At 40.9% G+C, this 7,574-nt stretch overlaps 1 long non-coding RNA gene across 3 annotated transcripts in view; it reads right to left on the minus strand.

Annotated features, from left to right (window-relative positions):
* LOC311264849 overlaps positions 1-3,480 on the minus strand; it is an 83,536-nt gene extending 80,056 nt beyond the window's left edge. The window contains exons 1-3 of one of the 3 annotated variants that reach the window (XR_014623496.1): positions 3,380-3,480; positions 2,755-2,831; positions 1,701-1,825 (exon numbers count right to left, since the gene is read on the minus strand). This is a non-coding gene — a long non-coding RNA (uncharacterized lncRNA). The other 2 variants (XR_014623495.1, XR_014623497.1) reach the window with 2 other exon arrangements.
* Positions 3,481-7,574: the final 4,094 nt, after the last annotated feature.

The following is a 7,574-nucleotide window of genomic DNA, read 5'->3' on the forward strand; positions in this document are numbered from 1 at the left end:
TCTGTCAAACTGAGAGAAAATGACTTGAGAAGACTTCTGAGTCTGGCATTTTAGTATTTTGCACGCCCAAAAAAGAGGTGTGGGCATGGAAATAAAATCTGTCTATATATCTATATAATTTAGTGTTAAAGATGTGGTTAGTTGATGATATAAACTCTATAATTTGTGGGGTTGACATAGGGAAAAGAAAAAGATCCAGGAGAGTGGGGGTTGACTATAGTTTCCTCCATTCTTCTCTGTTTTCACGCATAAGTACCGCAACAGTAGCGGGCAAATCAGATGCTTGTCGGACAGCACAACAATTTTCTGCTATAAGCTACTGATTACACGCCATGCTCTGTTCTCTGTCCTCTCTGCTAGATATTGGAGACGGCGAGGCTATAATTTCTGAAAAGTTGTGAAAGGTAAAATTTCTGCTCAAGGTTGAAATTGAATTTCTGTCAGTTTAATAGATACCAGCTTTTCTGAAACATCATTTAGATATGCTCCACACCTACAGTGTCAGAAGTAACCCTTTTCATTATGTCCCCGAGGACTGTTTATTACTCCCTAGTGCAAGACCCAATTCTTAAAATAACTTTAATCTCCATGAATCCTTCCTCTGCCTTTTTAAATTAAACAAAATACACATATTCACCCACAGCAACTCATCTGAAAATGGCTAACTTACTGAAAATGACATGACAAATTGGAGTATGAGGTTCAGCTTTCTTGCATTGTTTAGTAAACAGAATACAGTACAACATGCAACTTGCATGCAACAACAGTAATTGCAATTGTATAGGCCATATGTCCAAGACAGCAAACCTGTGTGTCATTCAGCTCCTTTACAGTGCCTCATAGTTTTCTTCCGCTGCTTTGGCAGGGATGTCATAAAGTGTCTCTAAGGAGCAGCGCAGGAAAGGATGGCACCTTACAGCGAGGAGAATCGCTGAAACGCCCACAGCTCTTTCAGGGTGGTACATGCTGAAAAGACACTGCTGCCCCATGGAAGAGGGGTGCTCCTGCGCAACACAAAACAGGACACACTGCCTGGTTCAACGTTTTTTTACCCTCAAAAATAACAACTAAACTCAGCTCCAGACATCCTTCTGGCAAGTATTTGTTATTCCAGCTTTTTGTTTCATTTGCCCAGCTCATAAATCCCGTCTATAAATCTTCTGAACACTCTCTCCCCACAAAGTCAAAGCTGCTCTTTGATGAGACCAACAGAAGCCCACGGCACAAGGAAAGTTTGTTTTATCCAAGAAAGGAAATGCCACGTGACTTCCACACTGAATGCCCTTAAACTTTTTCTGAGAATTTCTATGAACTCTTCTCGGCATTGTTTAAGTAACCTAGTTTGGTTTGGCACTATAATAGCGACGTATATTAGAGCTGAGAACCGAAGGGAGAGAGAGAATGCGTTATTAGCATTAGACTGGACCCAGTCAAGCGCTCTTAAGAGAGCAGACGTAGATGAAGTGCGCTGCAGACCCCTCCGGTCCCTGCTCATTTTGCTGGTAAATATGTCCTTGCTAGGACAGGTTGAGCACAAGTGTCGAGTATTGCCTGCCGCATGCAGTGTTATCACTTGATGGCTTGTGCAATTGAAACATACAGTATGTGACTCACACAAATTAAGCGTGAAGCGTATACAATAGAGCTGGCTTTGGTTGCAGGCGGTGTACAGCTAGACCTACAGCACACCGTGGAATTACCTTTTGGCACGTCAAAAGAGCCGTGTCCATGCTCACTGTTGCGGGTAACTCAGGCATCGGACAGCTCCGACCTCTCCACAAAGCTGGGACCAGGGGCTGCAGAGCAGAATCAGCTGATTAGAAACCTGCATCAGATAAAAAATAAATAAATAAAAAACATGCTCTTAGTTTAAATGTGACCGTTTCTTTTAGGCAGAACTGAATATGTTTTATTTAGTTTTGAGAGTAATTTGCCTCGCATAACTAAAAGAAGAATAGACCAGGTAATTACATGTGTTTATTTAAAGTATAGGGTTTAATGAGCCTATTGTCATTCACGGCTGCGCACACCTTTCAGTAGTTGTGTATGACAGTTAGCAGTATTCTCAGTTACACAGACAACAAGGTTAGTTCAGGAGTGACAGTGAAAAGGCAATGCAGCTCCGGTCCGGATGAAAATATTTCACATTAGCAGAGGATGGTTTCGATCCATCGACCTCTGGGTTATGGGCCCAGCACGCTTCCGCTGCGCCACTCTGCTACATACATCAACCACTTAAAATACAGAATTCAAACTTAAACGCAGTCCCGTAAAGTTAGAGGTGTTACTTGTCCCATTTTCAACCTGTTTGGCAAGACAGACATGGAGACGGGTCGAGCGTTGTTGCTTCGTGTTTTTTAAGCAATAAAAAAGGTACAGTTATCCTTAGAAATGTTTGTTATGGGATGAAGACAAATTCATTCAAACGAAGTTAACCTTGGACGAAGTAGACGCCGCTGTCTTAAGCACAGGCAGTTCTTACCGGTGTATCTTATATGCCAAAACATTATTAGCGTATGTATGACATGTGGCTAACTAGCTAAACACCCAATTACTTAGCATTTTAGCTAATACACCTGGGCGAGTTAGTGTTACCAACATCACAGCGTCACCTCTATGAAGGAAAAATGACCTTAATTGAAAAGATAAACATAACATAATACAAAACAGTGTACCTCAGTGTAGAAGGTAAGTAGCGAAATTAAACGCAGTAACAAGCTAGCTACTTACTGTTTTTTTTTACTAGCTACTTACTTGTGAAAGGGTGAAACAGGTGAGACATGTTTGTCACCATAGCAACCGCGTCGTTGACTGCTACTGACAGGCTTTTCCTTTGTGAAATCATGATGGGAAACATTTCAGTTTAAAGTTTTACCATACACTTTTAACATAATGTTTAAAGCTACCCTCCACACACGCATTAAGACATCCTTAAAACTTGTTTAATATGCGTCTAACTTGTTTTTTTTTTGCAGAAAAGGGATCATTTCCCATTACCAAATTAAAACTGCACCTATTCCTTCAACCTCATTTAAATGTCTACAATATATGAATACAGAGCTGCCAAGCGTCACGCTTTGAGTGTGACAGTCACGCGATTTGACCCATTCTCACACCACACGCCACACTTTTCATTTCTCACGCTTATATTTCCCCTTTCAAACACTAGATTTTTTTTTTCATTATAATAAACGTTCGAGTAACTCTGACTGACTGACCGAGACAACCAATCCCAGACCAATCCATCAGTCCTTTGTGCCTAAATCTAACCAACCACGGAAGGCACCACGCAATATGAACCAATCAGAAGCAACGTAAGGCGGGTCTTGGCGTCTCTAACTATCTTTCACACACAACCGCGCCGACATTTAAAACCCACTCGACGTTCTCCTGCTGGCTAGCAGACGGTAGACTTGAAGTTCTCGAGACCGGTGTTGTATCGAGCTCTGTTTCCTCGTCGAGATGCGGTTCCCCTAGTCCCGCCCCCTTCCGAAATGGCCCGAAGGGCGAAGGAAGCTCGTTCACAAAAAGCTCGCCCCCGAGCTGTTGTGCTCGTACTACAGAGGCAGTGTGGAGAGAGCTAAGGTTCAAAACTGACTTTTGTTAGCGAGTTTTATCTGAAGATGTTGAATTGTAGAAGTGAAATCCAAAATGCATGACTGTCTAGTTATATTTTTAAACTGGGACAACAGCACATATATTTGTTGTTTGTGTTTTTATGTCTTTATTAACACAACCAACTGCTGTTATTTCTATCAATAAAAAATATTATATTTGTCAGAGACTTTTCATTTGGAATATTATGGACTTTTGGAAGAATGCTCATTCATATAGGCTAAATATAAATCACTATTTTGTCATATTTGTCGTGAATCCAGCTCAATTATAGCAGGTAAAGCACATCCTGACAGCTTGGAGTATTGCTGTTAGATACTGTTCCCCCTCTGTTCAATATGAAAGGAGGCTCACACATCTTTCATATTCATACTGCTGACTTCTGTCCCCACAACAGACAAGTCCTGTGATTTTCAGGCTGATATCATTAAATTTGACCATTTAAAACAGGGGGAACGCATCCTGACAGCTTGGAGTATTGCTGTCAGATACTGTTCCCCCTCTGTTCAATATGAAAGGAGGCTCACACATCTTTCAAATTCATACTGCTGACTTATTTCCCCACAACAGACAAGTCCTGTGATTTTCAGGCTGATATCATTAAATTTGACCATTTACAACAGGGGGAACGCATCCTGACAGCTTGGAGTATTGCTGTCAGATACTGTTCCCCCTCTGTTCAACATGAAAGGAGGCTCACACATCTTTCAAATTCATACTGCTGACTTCTGTCCCCACAACAGACAAGTCCTGTGATTTTCAGGCTGATATCATTAAATTTGACCATTTACAACAGGGGGAACGCATCCTGACAGCTTGGAGTATTGCTGTCAGATACTGTTCCCCCTCTGTTCAATATGAAAGGAGGCTCACACATCTTTCAAATTCATACTGCTGACTTATTTCCCCACAACAGACAAGTCCTGTGATTTTCAGGCTGATATCATTAAATTTGACCATTTACAACAGGGGGAACGCATCCTGACAGCTTGGAGTATTGCTGTCAGATACTGTTCCCCCTCTGTTCAATATGAAAGGAGGCTCACACATCTTTCACATTCATACTGCTGACTTATTTCCCCACAACAGACAAGTCCTGTGATTTTCAGGCTGATATCATTAAATTTGACCTTTTACAACAGGGGGAACGCATCCTGACAGCTTGGAGTATTGCTGCCAGATACTGTTCCCCCTCTGTTCAACATGAAAGGAGGCTCACACATCTTTCAAATTCATACTGCTGACTTCTGTCCCCACAACAGACAAGTCCTGTGATTTTCAGGCTGATATCATTAAATTTGACTTTTACAACAGGGGGAACGCATCCTGACAGCTTGGAGTATTGCTGTCAGATACTGTTCCCCCTCTGTTCAATATGAAAGGAGGCTCACACATCTTTCAAATTCATACTGCTGATTCCTGTCCCCACAACAGACAAGGCCTGTGATTTTCAGGCTGATATCATTAAATTTGACCATTTACAACAGGGGGAACGCATCCTGACAGCTTGCAGTCACAGCCTCAGCCCCAGGCAATATTGAAAAATGTATGTTTCAGAATATTTAATTCTGTTTTAATGTAAAAAACACAGTTCATAACAGGATTCACTTGGAGAAACTGCTGCCAAGCTGAAAAGGGGCCAGGATGTGACAAGGTACACTTTAATTATGGCTTCAGATTTAATATGACCCACTTCATGCTGAAGGAATGTTTTGACAGTTTATTTTTCGGTGATTTCGAATGTTTCATTTTGTTTGTTTGATGTTTTTGTCGATGTGTCAAATATTGCACATTTTGCCATTTAATTTTGTATTTCTTGAATTTGAATAATAATTGTATGTTCTAAAAAGTAAGTGTACACTATTCATTTTTTGTTATTAAAGTCTTTAATGCTTGTCTGAGCCTCCTTTCATATTGAACAGAGGTGGGACAGTATCTGACAGCAATACTCCAAGCTGTCAGGATGCGTTCCCCGTGTTGTAAATGGTAAAATTTAATGATATCAGCCTGAAAATCACAGGACTTGTCTGTTGTGGGGACAGAAATCAGCAATATGAATTTGAAAGATGTGTGAGCCTCCTTTCATACCGAACAGAGGGGGAACAGTATCTGACAGCAATACTCCAAGCTGTCAGGATGTGCTTTACCTGCTATAATTGAGCTGGATTCAAGACAAATATGATAAAATAGCGATTTATATTTAGCCTATAAATGAAGGAGCATTCTTCCAAAAGTATTTATTGATAGAAATAACAGTAGTTGGTTGTGTTAATAAAGACATAAAAACACAAACATATGTGCTGTTGTCCCAGTTTAAAAATATAACTAGACAGTCGTGCATTTTGGATTTCACTTCTACAATTCAACATCTTCAGATAAAACTCGCTAACAAAAGTCAGTTTTGAACCTCAGCTCTCTCCACAGTGCCTCTGTAGCACGAGCACAACAGCTCGGGGGCGAGCTTTTTGTGAACGCGCGCTTCCTTCGCCCTTCGGGCCATTTCGGAAGGGGGCGGGACTAGGGGAACCGCATCTCGACGAGGAAACAGAGCTCGATACAACACCGGTCTTGGTCTCGAGACAACTTTTTTGTGGTCTTGGTCCTGTCACGGCCTCGACTGTCTTTTGTCTCGGTCTCGGGTCTCTCGGTCTCGCAATGTCTCGGACTGGCCGAGCGGTCTCGAAGGGACCCCCCCTAAAGCACAGTCACGGATCCATGGAGGAGGACGCAATAATAATAATAATAATAATAATAATAATAATAATAATAATAATAATAATAATCCTCAAATAGGGTAGAAATAGCGGTCATGCAATTGCTACACATATTTGATTTCAGCCAATTGATGAAAACATTTATGGTGAGTTCACACACAAGACATGCACTGTCTCTGTATTATTGTGCCTGTAGTTGAAATAATACAATCTCATATTTATACTAAGCAGCTGAACCCAGTATGGTGCTTATGTTCTACAACTCATGCAAAATGGCTCAGTTCACACTTGAAAAAGAGACTCTAGTCTCAATATGTGTGTGTGTGTGTGTGTGTGTGTGTGTGTGTGTGTGTGTGTGTGTGTGTGTGTGTGTGTGTGTGTGTCAGAGTTACAGACTTGTAAAGATCAATTTAGAAGCAGTGTTTCAAGTTGGAGCCCCCTGCCTCTGTCATCAAGGCGTCAAAATCTGCCACAAATGCCTACAACATGAGACATGTCCCCAGCTAAATGATGGAGAGTTGGTTGAAATGAAATATTGACAAATAAATGTATTTTGTCAAAATTCTTGTTACAATTTTCATTTCTAATTTCTGGTTAATTAAGACTAGCATTAGGAGGCCACAGTGCAGGGAGAGCAGCTGGCATGGAGGTGAGGACATCAGTCTTAAGGTATAAATCGACGTTAAAACAGGCCAAATTTTTTCCGCTGCCGACCTCTGGTCGGCCGCCAAACACATAATGTCACTAAAGTCTCACTCTTGTCATTTTCTGAAACTTGGCAGCCCTGTGAATATGGAAATATTTTTAAGTTTACCTGCTGAACACAAGACGTCTCCTTTCTTCACTGCAAAGCCCATCCTCTTCCATTCATTCAAGTTTCCACATGATACTTGTATACATGTATGCTGAATATAGAGTGATGTAGTCTGTAGTCGTAAAAGCCAGAAATCAGTTAGCAGGAACACACAGACTCATCTATTCACTAGTCCCTCTTAACAGGTGGATTTAAATTACAAACTATTTTAACTCTAGCTTTACAACTTGCAGATTTATCAATTGACAAGTGTGTAGTAAGACGCTTAGTGGTAACAAAACCTGTAAGTCTCATCAACGTATGTTTGTCACAGAGTGTATTATCGACGATATTCCAAAATCCAATTCAAAAGTCTCATAGGCTTTTGTCGAGAAGAAGAAACTTCACTGTGCCCATTATGGTGAGCTCAAACTTCTCAGAAAAAAAAAATC

This window comes from Pagrus pagrus (genome assembly GCF_965226575.1).
Source record: "Pagrus pagrus genome assembly, chromosome: 11".
Lineage (NCBI taxonomy): Eukaryota > Metazoa > Chordata > Actinopteri > Spariformes > Sparidae > Pagrus > Pagrus pagrus.